This window comes from Schistocerca serialis, chromosome 4 (assembly GCF_023864345.2).
Source record: "Schistocerca serialis cubense isolate TAMUIC-IGC-003099 chromosome 4, iqSchSeri2.2, whole genome shotgun sequence".
Lineage (NCBI taxonomy): Eukaryota > Metazoa > Arthropoda > Insecta > Orthoptera > Acrididae > Schistocerca > Schistocerca serialis.
In genome coordinates, this window is record NC_064641.1 from 515,835,382 (window position 1) to 515,855,027 (window position 19,646).

Sequence of the window (19,646 nt, forward strand, 5' to 3'; positions counted from 1 at the left end):
GCTTCGATTCTCTTCTGTTCCGGTTTTCCCACAGTCCATGTTTCACTACCATACAATGCTGTACTCCGGACGTACATCGTCAGAAATTTCTTCCTCAAATTAAGGCCGGTATTTGATATTAGTAGACTTCTCTTGGCCAGAAATGCCTTTTTTGCCATAGCGAGTCTTCTTTTGATGTCCTCCTTGCTCCGTCCGTCATTGGTTATTTTACTGCCTAGGTACCATAATTCCTTAACTTCATTGACTTCGTGACCATCAATCCTGATATTAAGTTTCTCGCTGTTCTCATTTCTACTACTTCTCATTACCTTCGTCTTTCTCCGATTTACTCTCAAACCGTACTGTGTACTCATTAGACTGTTCATTCCGTTCAGCAGATCATTTAATTCTTCTTCACTTTCACTCAGGATAGCAATGTCATCAGCGAATCGTATCATTGATATCCCTTCACCTTGTATTTTAATTCCACTTCTGAACCTTTCTTTTATTTCCATCATTGCTTCCTCGATGTACAGATTGAATGGTAGGGGCGAAAGGCTACAGCCTTGTCTTACACCCTTCTTAATACGAGCACTTCGTTCTTGATCGTCCACTCTTATTATTCCCTCTTGGTGGTTGTACATATTGTATATGACCCGTCTCTCTCTATAGCTTACCCTACTTTTTCAGAATCTCGAACAGCTTGCACCATTTTATATTGTCGAACGCTTTTTCCAGGTCGACAAATCCTATGAAAGTGTTTTGATTTTTCTTTAGCCTTGCTTCCATTACTAGCCGTAACGTCAGAATTGCCTCTCTCGTCCCTTTACTTTTCCTAAAGCCAAACTGATCGTCACCTACCGCATTCTTAATGTTCTTTTCCATTCTTCTGTATATTATTCTTGTAAGCAGCTTCGATGCTTCAGCTGTTAAGCTGATTGTGCGATAATTCTCGCACTTGTCAGCTCTTGCCGTCTTCGGAATTGTGTAGATGATGCTTTTCCGAAAGTCAGATAGTATATCGCCAGACTCATATATTCTACACACCAACGAGAATAGTCGTTTTGTTGCCACCTCCCCCAATGATCTATCTCTTCTAAATCGACTCCTGTTTCCTCTTCTATCACGGCAGACATTTCTTCCCACTCATAGAGGCCTTCTGTATGCTCTTTCCACCTATCCGCTTTTTCCTCTGCATTTAACAATGGGATTTCCATTTCACTCTTAATGTTACCACTTTTGCTGTTAATTTCACTGAAGGTTATTTTGGCTTTCCAATAAGGCTAGTCAGTCCTTCCGATAATGATTTCTTTTTCGATTTCTTCATATTTTTCATGCAGCTATTTCGTCTTAGCTTCCCTGCACAGCGTATTTATTTCACTCCTCAGCTACTTGTGTTTCAGTATTTTTAAATTTCCCTGAATATTTCTGAACTTGCTTCTTTCATCACCCATGGTTTAGTAGTAGCTACCTTCTATGTACCTATGTTTTTCCTTACAACTTTTATGATTTCCCTCTTGAGACATATCCATTCCTATTCAGCTGTACTGCCCACTGAGCTATTCCGTATCTATAGCCCTAGGGAACGTAAAGCGTATCTCGTCGATACGTCGTACTTTCGTTCCTCACTTCCTTGCTTGTTGATTCTTCCTGATTATTCTCTTAAACTTAAGCCTACTATTCGGCACTACTGCATTGTGATCTGAGTCTATATCTTTTCCCGGGTACGACTTGCAATCCATAATCTGATTTCGGAGACTCTGTCTGACCACAATGGAATCTAACTGAAATCTTCCCGTAACACCCAGCCTTATCCAAGTATACCTCTTCCTTTTGTCATTATTGAACAGAATATTCGGTATTACTAGCTGAAATGTATGACAGAACTCAATAAGTCTTTCTCTTCCCTCATTCTTTGTCCCAAGTCCATATTGCCCTGTAAGCTTTTCTTCTGCTCCTTCCCCTACAACTGCATTCCAGTCCCCCATGCTATTAGATTTTCATCTCCCTTTGTGTTCTTATTACCATTTCAATATCCTCTTATCCTTTTTTTACTACTTCATCTTCAGCATGCGACGTCGGCTTGTATGCCTTAACTATCGATTCTCCTAAATTCAACCCTATCGCCGTATAGTTCACAGTAACATACCCTCTGCCCTTCATAACGAATACTACTCCCGTTACACCATTTTCTGCGGCTGTTAGTATTACCCTCACTCATCTGATCAGAAATTCAAGTCCTCTTTCCATTTCGCTTTACTAACCCATACTACATCTAGTTTGAGCGTTTGTATTTGCTTTCGTAGTTTTCCTAGCTTTCCTATCACATTCAAGTTTCTGATATTCCCGACTCCTAGAACATTTCTCTTTCGTAGGTTATTCAATCTTTCCCTCATGGTCACCTCCCTTTGGCAATCCCCTTCTGGAGATCCAAATGGGGGACTATTCCAGAATCTTGTGCCAGCGGAGAGATCATCATGACACTTTTTCAGTTACAGGCCACATGTCCTGCCGATGTACTTTATGTGGCTTTAATGCAGTGGTTTCCATTGCCTTTGTGTCGTCATGCCGTTGATGAACAATGAATCATCCGCCTTTAAGGGCAGTTTCCTACCCGAAGGGCAAGAGTGCCCTGAACCTCTATCCGCTCCTTCGCCCTCTTTGACAAGGCCTTTGGCAGAATGAGATTGACTTCTTCTGTCTGATGTTTACGGCCGCCAAAGGTAATTATTAATGAAATTTGAAGGGTTCAGGGTTTCGAACTTGGGACCGAGGACTCTTTCATTACCAGTCTTACCCTACCGCTATACCAGGGTTGGTACTGCGGCTAGTGAACAGAATGAATTACAAAATGTCGTGGCGCAAAGAATGAACTGATATAAGCCAAAACACAAGCTATTTTGGGTGAAGTACCAACCGCAATCATTATAGATACGTGGACAGAAATGTGTGCCGTATCATGCAATTTGAATAAAATAATGACGAGACTAGGCCCTACTCCATATTCTCGTGTTCCGAAGCGCCAAATCGAGAGTGCAATTGGGGTTAAGTCACACAGGGTTAGGATGCAGGTTCAAAAATGGCTCTGAGCACTATGCGACTCAACTTCTAACGTCATCAGTCGCCTAGAACTTAGAACTAATTAAACCTAACTAATCTAAGGACATCACACACATCCATGCCCGAGGCAGGATTCGAACCTGCGACCGTAGCGGTCGCTCGGTTCCGGAATGAAGCGTCTAGAACCGCACGGCCACTCCGGCAGGCCAGGATGCAAGTTTTTGTGACAAATGAGCTAGGTAATGGAGCGATGGTATGTCCTTTCCAAGTAACTGGTCGCTTAGTTACTGACTGCCTGATATGCGTAGATTTTCTTCGAAACGATGTTTCGCGAATGAAACTTATTTGTACGAGTTTACGCCTATAATCAAGACACTCCTGAATACTTGATGTTGGAATTCAGAGAGATCGACGAGAGAGTAAATCTTCTTCTGAAATTTTCGAGTCATGCAGAATTCTACGAAGAAAAATAAGACCGTGTTAACTGCACTCATTAGTCAAGCAAATCTTAGAAAACCTCATTATGAAAAGAAACTGAGACTCGCCCAACATTATGAAGTAGGAAATCACGATTTACTCAGAACTCACCGCAAATCGTCACAGGTCTTGCGAAAGTGAGTGGGGACTATTTTATAAACGGCCATATGTCGTCACAGGCATACTACATACAGGCTGTTATTTGCTCACGAATCCTAGAACATTATACCCACACAAAAATTTAAAGAAATGTCAGAGTACAGAAAACCACTAAATAAACAATGTGAAAGTTAAGTACCAGCTTTGGGGTTATTCATCGTATTTAACGCCAAATGAGCTAAAAAATACGAAATATCTTGTTTTCTGACTTCGCTTTATTATTACCTTTAATTATCGAACTCCAGTATCAATGTTAGAATATCTACACTAGCTGGAGTTGTATTTTTGTGTTTGCATATATAGACACGCATCAACTGCAAGAAGATGTGCAGCAGCATAAATTCTCTTTACTTGCGTTTTTCTATGTTTGTTATGGTCGCAGTATTTTCATCTTTATAGGTAATAGGTTGTTTTGTCTTTGTATAAAGTCGTATCGCAGACTGACACATTGCTGAATATTTCTTTCGCTTAACGGATTTTAACACTATCACAGGTATTTTGCGAAGAAAGGAAAAGGTGATCATGAACTGATAAAAAGCTGAGCAAATAATAAAATGCCAGAGAATGACGTCCTGTCAATAAATGAAAACGTTTGTACAGATACACCACACTTTGTACCATGTATCATCTAATCGCAAAACAGTCACATACTTATACGTAAGTTGCTGGCCCATTCATGTAGTAAATATCAGTGGTACACTTACGCAAAACATGGGTCCGCAACATTAATGGTAGAGTACTGCTGATGCGAGTCTTGTAATTAGAAATTCTTTCCTCTCCTCCTTTTATGAGCATTTGTTTGTTTTGCAATTGAATCGTTTTTAATACTACGTATCTTTTGTAATTTTGCACTCACATGCTTTAGGTAGTGACGTGTTGTAAAGATTTTTCTCTATCCTGACATTTATATGCATACAGTTAGCTGAAATACTTACTTCATGATATATGAATCCTAAACCCAAATCCTAGAACGTATTATTAAAAAAAAGAACTGAAAATATGTTAAGAGAATTTTGTAAAAGCACGTGGCTCGTAATTAGAATGATATTAGTAGATGAAACGACTTGGACAGAAAATCTGTAAATATAAAGGCCCATTGAACATAAGAAAATATCCACGAAAGCACCAAGAGTCCTGTTATAACAGAAAATAAACTTGCGTTCTGCATCTGATAAACGGTGACCAGTCATGTCTTGGGATGGAGAATTAGTGCGCCGTGTGTAATCTCAAACCCGTGTGGGGTGATATACGAATATTAGGACAAAAAAACAGCATTTCTTTTGGTTACTAAGGTATACATTACCTCAGAAACTAATTGAAACCACTCCTTTCAAGAGGGTGGTCTACCGAAAGGGTGTAACTATATTCCCGTGCACAAACTCATAATGTATCTCCAACACCAGTACTCACTGAGAACATTCCACACCACATAAAAACGTTGTGTGACGTTCAGTGACCACATCTGAACTAAGATGCGGCTTATCAACAGTAAAATGTAAATGTCGGCGAAGGTCTACGCAGAGCAAATTATTAGCCACACAAAATGTGCACCTTAATATGCATATATGAAACAAAAGTTATGGACTCCTTGACATTTCTGTGAACTCAGCAACTTCTGACCGTTGTACATGATCAGTTAATTATCCAAACAGATGAACTTACAGCTTTGTCTGAATTTGCATTATTCCCACAATTAACAATATCTAAGTCGTTCCAGTTGACGAAGTACGATGAGAAGTGAATAGTTGTGTATTATAACCATATGTTGCTATCTATTGTAAAGATATGGATCTAAAAAGTATTTGTCTAATGTATATGTATTTCTCAACGCATTTTAATTCTTTGTGGACAATAGAAGTGTATCCTTTCAAAGGAGTTATGTCAGTGTACAAATGTTTCATGAATCACAGAGCCTCGGCACTGTTACATGTATGGAAGCAGACACTGGGACGAGAACCGAAGATAACACAGTGCGGGTGCGCAGCGAATGTTCCAAGGAGATCAAATCAAACGGGCTGGCGCCGCCTGAGGTAGTCACGATAGCCACGTCTGCCGCCACAATCTGCATCTGATGCCACATTCTGCTTCTGACGTCATAATCCGCGTCTCATGCCGCTTCTCCGATGGACTCGCAGCCAATATTGCGTCGGGTGCAGAAGCCGAGAAGTGTTTAGAATCAACACTCAACCCCGAGACATTATGTCGCTCTTGTATCATGTTAGTACAGGACAAATCTGTGCCAAGGACACAGGAATTTGCGTGGTTGCGCGAACTTAACCCAAGCACACCACCCCTCCCCCCCACCCTCCGGCCGCCGTTCCCATCCCTCCCCTTCCGCTTATCCATTTTCTGAACTTACTCCACACACTCCAGATTAATGGGCAGGAAGCACTACTTTCGTAGTGTGTGGAGTAAGTTGAGAAGCTGGATCTGCTGTGGGGCGTGTTTGGGAGAAGTGCGCGCAGCTCTTCCTGTCTCCTCGCTGGCTTAGGGGTTATAGCGCCTGCCTAGTAAACAGGGGATGCTGGGTTCGCATCTGGGTCATAAACACATTTTCAACTCTTTCCACTGATTTTAATCAACGTCGCATACACAGCTGATGTTTGTAGTACATCTAAATTTCATTCTTCACGGCTGTCACGATCCACAATGTTGTCTGTTCTATCGGACGTGCCCGAAAGGACACCATACACATATACTTATCAAAGTGTTTTTAGGCGCTATTTGAAATTAGTGTTTAACAAATGGTAAATAATAAAATGGATCAAAAGAGAGGAGAGACATTGCGAAACGGTGACAGTTGAACATGTATACCAGCACTTCGTATGATCAGTCTCATTATGCGTCAGCCCATATTCCTGTCTAGTAAGGGCTCTGGAGTTAGAGCAACCACGTTGAGAGCAGTGTCGACAACTTTATCAGTCATTAATTTATTGTGGCAATGAGTTCACATAGCAAAACCTGAATAGGCAACGTTGGTCTTGTGTTAGATATTGTCTTCTCATACAGTGGTCTGCTGCAGACTACAGAACAGAGAGGAACTGAAGCTAACAGGGTCGGAAAGCAACCATTCTGTTGCCGTTATCAAAATGAGGGCAGTATTTATTACTAACACCTAACCAATAAAGGCATTTTAAAACAAGCAGCAGGACGTGCTCCATGTTACGAATATACTGCTTTTTACCTCACCTCACTGCTTCCAAAATACACCAAGGCCAAGATGAAAACATGCCAAGAATTCGCACCTAGTGCTACATCTCCCACAACCATTTCCATGGTGCAGATGCCTGCCAGCTTAAAAAATTTTGTGATACGCATATCCTATACTGAACTGTGGCGACAGTTCTCACAGATGCTTCACGTCGTTCAGAGTTGCTACAGAATCTCAGTGACGGATACAAACACTACCAAGTCGCAAAGTTAATAGTTAATCAGTTAGGAAATAAAAAAAGGTAACAGCCAACCTCTTTGAAAACACAGTAAATTTTTCTACTTCATGAAGTCACACTTAACACAAAACCTCACGCTTACTTTCGTGTATTTGTCGGATAAAATTGTTTCAAGCAGTTGAGAAACCACTTACATCCCATCAAATAATTCTGTTAAATAGGGTGTTCAGAAAATGGCAGACTAGAGGGTCCTCTAGCTAGATGAAGTGACAGATTTCCTAGAAATGTGCACCGTTTAGAGACGAGTTAAAATTACTCCCTCTCACTTCGTTTCCTGAGAAAACGAACAGTAGGTCTGGAATAGTGGCTGCTTCAACTATAGCTTGTTATTCTTCAAAGCGAAACACACTTTTTACAACTGGCGAATGCTCCAAGAGAAACCCGACTGCCTTCTCATGCAAATATTTGAGGATTCGTTTCACTGATTTACTCATCTTCGGTTTCAACATAATGGTACCACTCTTACTTCCACCATAGGCAGAGAGGTGATCGTTTTTGAAATGTTTATGGGCTCAAGTGATTCAGTACACAGACACTCAGGAAGTTTGAGTAGTTGAGAAAATTGGTGTCCCGGTTACACATTAGCTGCTCCTCTGTGTCTACTAGATAACTCATTTAGTTTTAGTGATAAAACTCTGAACCATTTACGTTTTGCTAAACAAAGCACGGTGCGTTTAATGCATTTTTCCCGTTTAAATTACATTAAAACTGCATATGATATCTGTATCTATGTGTTGTTCTTATTGTCTCTCCATACAGCCATCATTTATGGCTTTGTTGCTATCGGAAAATCTTCTAAATTTTAGATGCTAATTACATGTATATCGTGTGTTTATGACGTAGGTAACCAGGAAACTACAGAGTTTTAAAGTACGTTGCTTTGTATGGCATTCATACGTACTTAGTCAATAACAGTACAGAGTATGTATTTCTGATTTACACTGTTAAGAAACGGTTAGCAGAAATGTAACTTGAATGTAGGTTTAACGAACATGATCCATATGATGTATTTAGAATTAAATTTATAATATGCATCAGATAATACATTAAGAAATAGAAAATCTATAGTAAGAATCTACCTGTCGCTAAGTATATCTTTGGACTGTAGCAAGAAACTGACGGTTTCACTCAAGGTAAATATTCAACACAGAGGTCATACAGGTAAGGTTAGCTAAACAGTTAAGTATCGAAATAAAATAGTGAAGCTGTCGACCACAAACTCGATACCACCATTATTACGGCAACGGTAGATTAAGACAGACTGCAGTAGGTCAGAAAATTTCTCTGTAATATAAAACACTACGGGCCATAAAAATTGCTACATCACGAAGATGACGTGCTACAGACGCTAAATTTAACCAACAGAAAGAGGATGCTGTGATACGCAAATGATTAGCTCTTCAGAGCATTCACACAAGGTTGACGTCGGTGGCGACACCTACAACGTGCTGACATGAGGAAAGTTTCCAACCGATATCTCATACACAAACAGCAGTTGACCGGCGTTGCCTGGTGAAACTTTGTTGTGATGCCTCGTGTAAGGAGGAGAAATGCGTGCCATCACGTTTCCGACTTTGATAAAAGTCGGATTGTAGCCTATCGCGAATGCGGTTAAACGTATCGCGACATTACTGCTCACGTTGGTCGAGATGACTGTTAGCAGATAATGGAATCTGTGGGTTTAGGAAGGCAATACGGAAAGCCGTGCTGGATCCCAACGGCCTCGTACCACTAGCAGTCGAGATGACAGGCATCTTATCAGTATGGCTGTAACGGATCGTGCAGCCACGTCTCGATCCCTGAGTCAACAGACGGGGACGTTTGCAAGACAACAACCATCTGCACGGACAGTTCGACGACGTTTGCAGCAGCATGGACTATCAGCTCGGAAACCATGGCTGCGGTTACCCCTGACGCTGCATCACAGATAGGAGCGCCTGCGATTGTGTACTCAACGACGAACCTGGGTGCACTAATGACGAAATGTAATTTTTTTCGGATGAATCCAGGTTCTGTTTACAGCATCATGATGGTCGCATCCGTGTTTGGCGACATCGCGGTGAACGCACATAGGAAACAAATATTCGTCATCAAAATGAATCTGAGCACTATGAGACTTAACATCTGAGGTCATCAATCCCCTAGAATTTAGAACTGCTTAAACCTAACTAACATAAGGACATCACATACATCCACGCCCGAGGCAGGATTCGAACCTGCGACCATAGCGGTCGCGTGGTTCCAGACTGAAGCGCCTAGAACAGCTCGGCCACAACGGCCGGCTATTCGTCATCTCCATCCTGGCTTATCACCCGGCGTGATGGTATGGTGTGCCATTGGTTACACGTCTCAGTCACCTCTTGTTCGCATTGACGACACTTTGAACAGTGGACGTTACATTTCAGATGTGTTACGGCCCTTGGGTCTACCCTTCATTCGATCCCTACGAAACCATACATTTCAGCAGGCACGACCGCATGTTGCAGGTCCTGTGCGGGCCTTCTTGGATACAGAAAATATTCGACTACAACCCGGGTCAGCAAATTCTCCAGATCTCTCACTAATTGAAAACGTCTGGTCAATGGTGGCCGAGCAACTGGCTCGTCTCAATACGCCAGTCACTACTCTTGATGAAATGTGGTAGCGTGTTGAGGCTGCATGGGCAGCTGTACCTATACGCGCCATCCAAGCTCTGTTTCACTCAATGGCCAGGCGTATCAAGGCCGTTATTACAGCCAGCGGTGGTTGGTCTGGGTACTGATTTTTCATGGTCTATGCACCCAAATTGTGTGAAAATGTAATCACATGTCAGTTATAGTATAATATATTTGTCCAATGAATACCCGTTTATCATCTGCACTTCTTCTTGGTATAGCAATTTTAATGGGAAGTAGTGTACATTTTTTCTATGATAAGACATTTTATGTATGCAAACAACCCATTACTATTGATATAATCAGTCGTCAGAGCCATGAGTTTCCTTGCACGTATGTTGATACCGCATTTTGAAGCATATTTCTCTTACGTTGTGCACAAACGAGATGGTGCGTGTTTATCGTAGGAGTTTCGATTGGGTGAAAACAATGTATGGAAACGCTGTCTTCAACTTTCCAGGAAAATGAGGAAGTGTATTAACCCCTGTTCTAGAGCAAAAGTTATAGGGTTTGTGTGCTATGAATCTGGGAAAACGAATACGCCAAAACGATGAGGAGTCCAGAACTGAGCCGTGGCGGGGCTGCTGCCGTCGCCTTTAGAATTCCTGGCGCCACTAACTCTATCTGTTGTGTGATGTCCTTCTTGTTTGAGGCCGCTAAGATATTTGCTCGAGGTTGTCGGTGGGGAGTCGGGGAGTGGCGTGGCGAGTTGGCGAGTGATAACAGAGAGAGGAGGACAGTCTGAGAGAGCCGCCCGGTGACTAACGCGAGAACTTGCGCAAGCGTCTTGGGCACAGAGTCCGGCGAGTGGTTGCTGGGCACATTTGTGGTCCAATATGAAACAGTGTCTGACTTAGAGTGCCGTCTTCGCCCGTAGCCTGGCGAGCCAGCTGTGGGACGCGACGCACCGATAAGAGAGTTGAAACTAGTTTCACTGTACTGAATTCTGCGCTCTCTTTTGAACCGACAAGCTTCAACTTCGATTCGTCAACTTCAGTTAAGTTTAGGATTTTGAGGTGTTAACAGTTATTTTCTGGTAGATACCAATAGGTCCGCAGAGATCATTGCGATTTGTTACCTGATGTATTTCACCATCAGCTCGTATTAAAGAAGGCCTGCCTGTTTCCTGTATGGTGATTTCGTTTACCTTGTTATTAAAGAAGGGTTGCCTGTTTTCTATTTGGTGAATTCATTTATCTGAAGGTGTTATTACTGAAGGCCTTCCTGTTACCTATTTGGTAATTTTACTTAGCTGAAGCTGTTATTAAAGAGAGCCTGTCTGTTTTCTATTTGGTAATTTTACTTAATTGAACCCGTTATTAAAGAAGGCCTGCCTGTTTTCTATTTCGCAGTTTTACTTAACTGAAGCTCTTATTGTTGAAAGTCTGCCTTTTTTTCTGTTTGGAAATTTCAGTTAACTGAAACTGTTATTGTTGAAGGTCTGCCTGTTACCTGTTTGGTAATTTTACGTAACTGCCTGCCTGTTCCTTTTTAATTAAATTAAGAGCTGTTTCATATCTTTGGTACGGTGAAAGTCTTATTAATCGAGGCCTACCTGTTTTTATTGCCCTATTGTTGATATCTGGTATCTTACCCTGCTGCAATTAAGTGAAATTCTGACTGCCAAAGGCCTACCTCTTTTAGAGGCATTTATGTCATAAGATAATAACAGAAAATGACACATGATGCTACATGGGCCCTAACTTTTCACCTCACTTTCCTTTATCGATAATTGTAGGTTTCAACTGGCACAGAGCATGGTTGCGTTCTCTTGGCAGGGTGGGTGGGGGGAGGGCTTACAATTGTCTCCCTTTCTCTGGTCATGTGTCGTTTCCCTAGTGCATATGGATACGTAGTTGTCTGTTCATCATTGTATTAATTTATTCCGCTCTGCGCATGTACTTGCAGTATGAACTTAGGATTTGTGAGCTCAGCACAGAGGGCAGTGTTCCAGAGCTGGCAGCCATGTTGCGCATGGTGTTCGACAGAACACTTTGCGTCTTGGCGAGCCCCGCTGGGGAGGTAGGTGTTACTCTCGATAATATTTTCATGGCGTTGGATGAGGTGCAACGGAAACTGTCCTTGCTGCAGGACAGTCAACCTACTTTGTTAGCCAAATTGGTAGAGTTCTTACCCAACTAGCACATTTGAGGACTCGTGTGAGGGATATTACCTCCTTACAACTCATCCAGCTTGTAGTTACCAGGGTCCAAGCAGCGTCCCTCGACTTGGAAAGTCAGGAAGCAGGAACAAGTCCAGCAGCTAGCCCCACGAATCAGTTTTTTGATCAGGTGTCGAGGGGCCAAGAATAGCCCTCTAGAAAATCATTTCGCTAGACTGCCCAACCCAATTGTGTGTAAACTGTATTGCAGAGCTTTCATTCTATACCTTAGGCCATATCCAGCAGTTTCTGTGGCTGTTGGTGCGATTTGAATTTCATGCGGATGCCTTGGGGATGACTCACCATATGATATTAGCATTACTTTACCCCTTAGCGAAAGTTACCCTGAGCGATTTTATATCTGAAGTCCTGAAGCGAGAGTGCTCATTAGGAAAACTAAGAGGACTAATTGTCGATAGGAAGCTCTCGCCGTGGGTTGGGAACGAGCTTGAACGCAAATGTTACTGGCGGGAGCAGGCATCATCTGAACCCTTGCCATGACAGATAACAAAACGGGGCGTAGAATATCGTCAGCGTACCGCTGTGCTGTAAGGGTGACAACCAACTACGAAAAGAAATGGCGCTCTAGATCATCATTCTTGTTTTTCAGGCCTTATGGACAACGAGTCATATTAGTACCCATCTCTGTCCAGAGCGCCTCCAGGCACCTCTTAGTTGGTCGTCGGGGTTCAGTTCGATGCGGGACTCATCAGTGAAGACAATTCTTCTCCAGTCAACGAGATTCGGGTCAACAACTCAGACAGCGGTGGGCTATCAATCTTTTTTATCTTACATTGGATTGTATTTAATTCTTTATTTTGTAACCAGTATAAACAAATTTGATGTTTTATTCATTTATTAACGAGTTTAGTGTTCTGTGCCAGCTTCTGTAGCTGGAGACAACACTACGAATGTGGGAAAGGAGTGGATGTCGTACACATGAATCGAACGCGTACTGCTGCGAGCCACCATGCGTGTAGAATATTAAAGAAGTTCAAGCAGCTCTATGTGACAGTTCTCAGACGATGCTGTTGTCCGTAAGCAGGTTCAACACCAAAGGCTACTGTGAACTGCGGAAAACCTGCAAAGGGTCAGTGATCAATGCAGGGGCTAGCTGTTTATCACAAGCGTAAATTAAAATCTTGCGTTACACAGAAGTAAATGAATAAATCCGTTGTAGTTACATTACACTGTTGTTTTTGTTGTGGTTTTGAGTCCAGAGACTGGATTGCTGCAGCTCTCCACGCCACTCTATCCTGTGCAAGCTTCTTCATAGCCAAGTAACTACTGCATCCTACATCCTTCTGAATCTGTTTAGCTTATTCATCTCTTGGTCTCCCTCTACGATTTTTACTCTCCACGCTTCCTTCCAATGATAACTTGGTGATCGTTTGACGCCTCTGAACATTTCCTACCAACTGATTCAAGTGTTATTAAATCACCCTTTACCTGTAATTGTTCTCATTATATCTATTCTGAGGGAAGTCCGATATGGGAGTTTGAAATACACAAGTTTGTCAGTAACCCTGTTTTTTTAATTTGGAATTGTTTGTTAAAGGCTGAGTACGTTGGGTTTCTAACTGTATTTGCAAAGTTTTATCTAGCGTCTCGTCCACGATTTGTTATTGACAATTTTTCTAAAGGGGTAATGTCAATAACCTGTCTTAATTATAAATTGTGACTACCAAGCATGATTCAATCCCACTTCCTCTTTTATGGTATTTAGGATATTGTATGTAAGTGTGGAACGATTAAGGAATCACGTATCAGCCACCATGTTGAATAATGCTTTTCGTGCAGCCACAGGACGTCGTGCCACGATACAAACCATGCACAATAGGTTGCATGATGCACAATTTCACTCCCGACGTCCATGGCGAGGTCCATCTCTGCAACCACGACGCCATGCACCGTGGTACAGTGGGCCCAACAACATGCCAAATGGGCCGCAGAGGATCACAGAATTGGCATCACGTTCTCGTCACCGATGAGTGTCACATACTCGTATGCCTTCAACCGGACAATCGTCGGAGACGTGTCTGAAGAGAACCATGTCAGAGTGAACTTTGACACACCGCCAACGAGTGCTGTAACGTGGGGGTTAGCTGCTGTTTTGGGGTGGCATTATGTGGGGCCGACGTACGCCGCTGGTGGTCATGGAAGCAGCCGTAACACCTGTACGATACGTGAATGCCATCCTCCTTCCGATATCGCAACCATATCGGCAGCATATTGGCGAGGTATTCGTCTTCATGGACAATTCGCGCCACCATCGTGCACATCTTGTGAATGACTTCCTTGAGGATAACGACATCGCTCGAGTGAGTGGTAACATGTTCTCCAGACATGAACCCTATCGAACATGCCTGGGATAGATTGTAAAGGGCTGTTTATGGACGACGTGACCCACCAACCACTCTGAGGATTCTACACCGAATCGCCGTTGACAAGTGGGACAATCTGGACCAACAGTGCTTTGATGAACTTGTGGATAGTATGCCACGACGAATACAGGCATGCATCAATGCAAGAGGACGTGCTACTGGGTATAAGAGGTGCCGGTGTGTACTTCAGTTTGGACCACCGCCTCTGAAGGTGTCGCTATATGGTGGTACAACTAGCAAAGTGTTGTTTTTATGAGCAATAAAAAGGTCGGAAATGATGTTTATGTTGATCTCTATTCAAATTTTCTGTACAGGTTCCGGAACTCTCGGAAAGGAGGTGATGCAATTTTTGATGTGTTTACATCTTGCTCACCAGATGGTAGAGTTTTGTCAGGGCTGGCTGTTCCAAGGCTATTAGTGGCACTAATGGAATGTTATCTTTTCCTGGGGCCTTGTTTCAACGTAGGTCATTAAGTGTCCTGTCAAAATCTTCACGCAATATCATATGTCCCATTTCTTCTTCATCTACGTACTCTTCCATTTCCATAATATTGTCCTGGAGTACATCGCCCTTGTACAGACGCTCTATATACTCCTTCCAGCTTTCTGCTTGCCCTTATTTGCTTAGAACTGCTTTTCTACCTGACTTCTTGATGCTCATGCAAGTCGTTATCTTTTCTCCAAAGGCCTTTTTAATTTCCCGTACGCAGTATCTATATTAGCCCTAGTGACATATGACTTTGCAACCATACATTTTTTCTCTAGCCATCTCTGCTTAGCCATATACCACTTCCTGTTGAACTCATTTGTGAGACGTGCGTGTTCCTTTTTGCCTGCTTCATTTAGTGCATTTTTATATTTGCCCCTTTCGTCTATTAAATTCAATATCTGCTCTGTTAGCCAAGGATTTCTACTAGCCCTCGTATTTTTACCTACTTGAACTTGTGTTGCCTTCACTATTCATGTTTCAAAGCTACCCATACTTCTTCTACTGTATTTCTTTCCCCGTTCTTGTCAGTCGTTCCCTAATGCTGTCTCTGAAACCTTCTACAAGCTCCGGTTCTTCCAGTTTATCCAGATCCCATCTCCTTAAATTCCCACCTTTTTGCAGTTTTCAATTTTAATCTACAGTTCATAAACAATAGATTGTGGTCAGAGTCCATATCTACCCCAGGAAATGTCTTACAATTTAAAACCTGGTTCCTAAATCTCTGTCTTACCATTACATAATCTATCCTTAACCTTCCAGTGCCTCCAGGCTTCTTCCGCGTACACAACCTTCTTTCATGATTCTTAAACGAAGTGTTAGCTAGGATTAAGTTACGCTCTGTGAAAGGTTCTACCAGGCGACTTACTCTTTCATTCCTTACCCCCATTCTATATTCACCTACTACTATTTCTCCTCTTCCTTTACCTACTATCGAATTCCAGTCCGCATGACTATTAAATTTTCGTCTCACCTTACAATCTGATAAATTTCTTTTATCTCATCATAAATTTCTACAATCTCTTCGTCATCTGCGGAGGTAGTTGGCATATAAGCTTCTGTTGTTGTGGTAGACGTGGGCTTCTTTTATATCTTGGCTACAATAATTCGTTCACTATGCTGCTCGTAGTAGCTTAACCGCGCTCCTATTTTTTTTAATTCATTATTAAACCTACTCATGCATTACCATTATTTGATTTTGTATTTACAACCCTGTATTCACTCGACCAGATGTCTTGTCCCTCCTGCCACCGAACTTCACTAATTCCCACTACAATATATCATTAACCTATAAGATTGCCTTTTTTAATTTTTTAACCTACCTGCCCGATTAGGGAATTTGACATTCCAAACTCCGATCCATAGAACGCCAGTTTTGTTTTCCTGATATCCCTCCGGAGATCCGAATGGGGAACTATTGTCTTCCGGAATATTTTACTCTAGAGGACGCCATCATCATTTAACCATACAGTAAAGCCGCATGCCCTCGGGAAAAATTATGGCTGTAGTTTCCCCTTGCTTTCAGCCGTTTACGGTACCAGCACAGCAAGGCCGTTTTGGTTAATGTTACAAGACCAGATCAGTCAATCATCCAGACTGTTGACCCTGCAACTAATGAAACGGCTGCTGCTCCTCTTCAGGAATCACACGTTTGTCTGACCTCTGAGCAGGTACCCCTTCGTTGTGGTTCCACTTACAGTATGGCTATCTGTATCGCTGAGGCACACAAGCCTCGCCACCAACAACCAGGTCCATGGTTCGTGAGGGTACACTATATACACCACTGTCAACAATTCGTTGTGAACAGAGGAAGGACTGCACAACATTGCATTTGGGAGTAATCGTCCGGAAAGACCTAAGGGGCGACGACTGCACTAAACAAATTATAAGGTAAACTGATGTTAGGCTGAGATTCATTCGTAGAATTCAGACCAAATGGACGAATCCCATAAAAAGGTGTGATACAAAACATTTATTCGACTGATCCCTCAGTGTACTACGCTATCTTGGATTTCTTACCAAGTCGCATTACGGAGATGGTGGAAGAGAGGTAATGCATCACCGAGAAGTTTGCTCTTTAAATTTCAAGAGGGGAGTAAGGCAACTGACACTGGCATGCAAACCTGAAGGACGAAATAACTTTCGCATGATAAGTTACTGCCAGGTGAAGAAATAGGCAATAAGATCAACGGTAGTGACACATTTATCCAAATAATTAAGTCACCTTCGTTTATGATGGGCCCATGCCGATATGTGGTTCTTCATAGGCTGTGCGATCACCACGGATGGCAATGCATGCTTGAAATGTGTTCCCATGATCGCCGCAAGGTTAATAAGGAGTTCTTGTGCTAAGACTTTCCAGTCCCCCACAGCGCGGTTAACAACTGCTGATATGGTCGTTGGTGCATGTGGACATGCTGCAATACGCCTCCCCAACGCTTACCACGCGTCTAAGATGGAATGCAAGTCAGAGTGACTGTCGGGTCTGCCCATTTGCTGAACATCCTCCCGTTCCAAGAGCTGACCCACCTGCGCAGTGCGATGTGGTCACCCACGGCGATCTATAGAAGCGAAGACCGACCTCTAAAAAGACGCACATCGGAAGGAGAAACGTGGCCAAATAATGTTGACTGCTCAGTGTACCTTGTTGAAAAATTAGGAGATCAGGACACCTATGCAACAGTATGCCTCCCCACATCATAAAACTTTGACCATCGAAACGATCACGCTCGAGAAACCCTCATATGGCGAGAGGTGGGAACATGTGATGCAATAACATTAAAATTTTAGTGGGTCTAGTACTAAGTTTTGCGGTGGCATAATGTTGCATTACGTACGCTTGTATTAATAACTGAACATGTCACACTCAACGATCACAGTTAATACTCCTTCCCCATGTTTGTCTTTCAGGGGTGATTTCGTCCCTGACTACATATTTATAGTTGACAATGCGGGACCACGTCGAACTGCAGAGGTAGGTAAGCTCTTGGAACGAGAGGATAGTCTGCGAATGGACTGGCCGACCCTTTCCCCCGACTTAAATTCCATCGAGCACGTTTGTGATGCGTTACCAAAGCGTACTGCAGGACGTTCACATGCACCAACGACCACCCAGTAATTGTCAACCACCCTGGTGGAGGAATGGAACGCCATACCACAACAACTACTTACCAACATACTGGCCAGCGTGGAAGCATACTGCAAGGGATGCCTCGCCTACGTCATGATCGCACACCCTGTTAAGAACCATAACCTGCCTTTTATAATGTTCAGTGGACCACCATGAACCGCAGTGGACAGTCTTTGATTAAAAATGTCTCTTCTGATCTTCTCATTGCATACTTCCTTCAGTTGCCTTCTACAATTTACTATAGCAGCTACTTCTATGCATGTTCTAATATTCATTGATCTACGTTACTTGGCAGTGAACATCCGTGTATTACATTAATCCAAAAACGTTTCGCAAAATGGCAATAATTGTGAGGTAATGGGGTGGTTTACCAATAATAATTATTTCCGCGCGCGGTGAGTATATATAAGAGTGAAATGGGGGAAAGACAGTAATCCCAGAAGAACGCACTGCCACACGACGTAGTGTGGTTTACGTAGAACACATGTAGATATAGACGCACAAGACACAGCAGCTGAGAAGCAACCTTTCAGACTTACACGGCCCTTGGTTGACATCCGCCTCCCGAGCCAGTGGTCTGTTTTCCATTTCCGGGTTTCTTCCGCCGGCCTGCAGCATGCCGTGCTGCTCGCATCTTTACGACCGACACTAATAACATCTGGAGCAGCGCGCTGTCATTTCACAGCACGTAAACCCGGGCCACGCAGATGCTGTTATAGGCCACTAAAAGGACCTCCACCCACAACAACAGCGGGAAGGTGTATTTTGTTGTACGCTATAGCTGCCTGCGCGAGGCCAAATGTCGACGAATGCCCGCCTCCTGTGGGAAGTATACGCTCTATATAAGGAAGAGAAAACATTCAGAACCTCTTAAAGTAGTCTTCTGGACCGTGTTCTTGCATCTAAAACTACAAAGATACTATGCAAATTTCTGCGAAGTTTATGCTGGACGGCATTTAGAATGAATCGCATGGTAGGGGTTACTTCTGCACCAGTCGCTCCATGAGAAGGCGACTACTTATACGCCGGTATGTGCTGTACCTTGTCTTAAATTTTCTTCGTGATTATGAATGAGCATTACAAACGGCGGTGAAATATGTTTCTAGATTCGTAATAGCTCTTTAAGTAAGCTTTCACGGAATAGTGGGCGTCTATTTTCAGTCGTTCTCCAGTTCAAGACACTCAGTGTTTTCGTGCTGCTTTCCCCTAGATTAAAACTAACCAATACCGATCTATGCTGTTCTTCTTTGAATACGTTCAAAATTCTCTGTTTGATCGATTTTCAAAAAAGGAGTGCACATGTGTTTTGTCAGTCATCTCCTTCGCTGGCTACCTGCATTTTCTAAGTTCTTTCCAATGAAATGAAACCTGTCGCCTGCTTTTCCTACGACTAAGCCTACGTTGTCATACCATTGCACGTCCGTACAAACTGTCATGTCTCGGTATTAGTATGTGTTGAGTAATTCCAATTGTATCACTGATGTTGTAGCCAGAAGATAATACTTCGGTGTATCTGCGTTTAGTGAAGTAAAAAATTTTGCATTTCTGAACAATTAAAGCAAGTTTCCAATATCTACCCCGCACTGAAGCATTATTAAGACCTGGAGCTACGTAACTTCCTAGGTCGTTAACACATAAATGGAACTAAAAGAGGCCCAAGACACATCCCTAGGATCATCCTGAAGTTACCATCAGTTCTTTCGTTG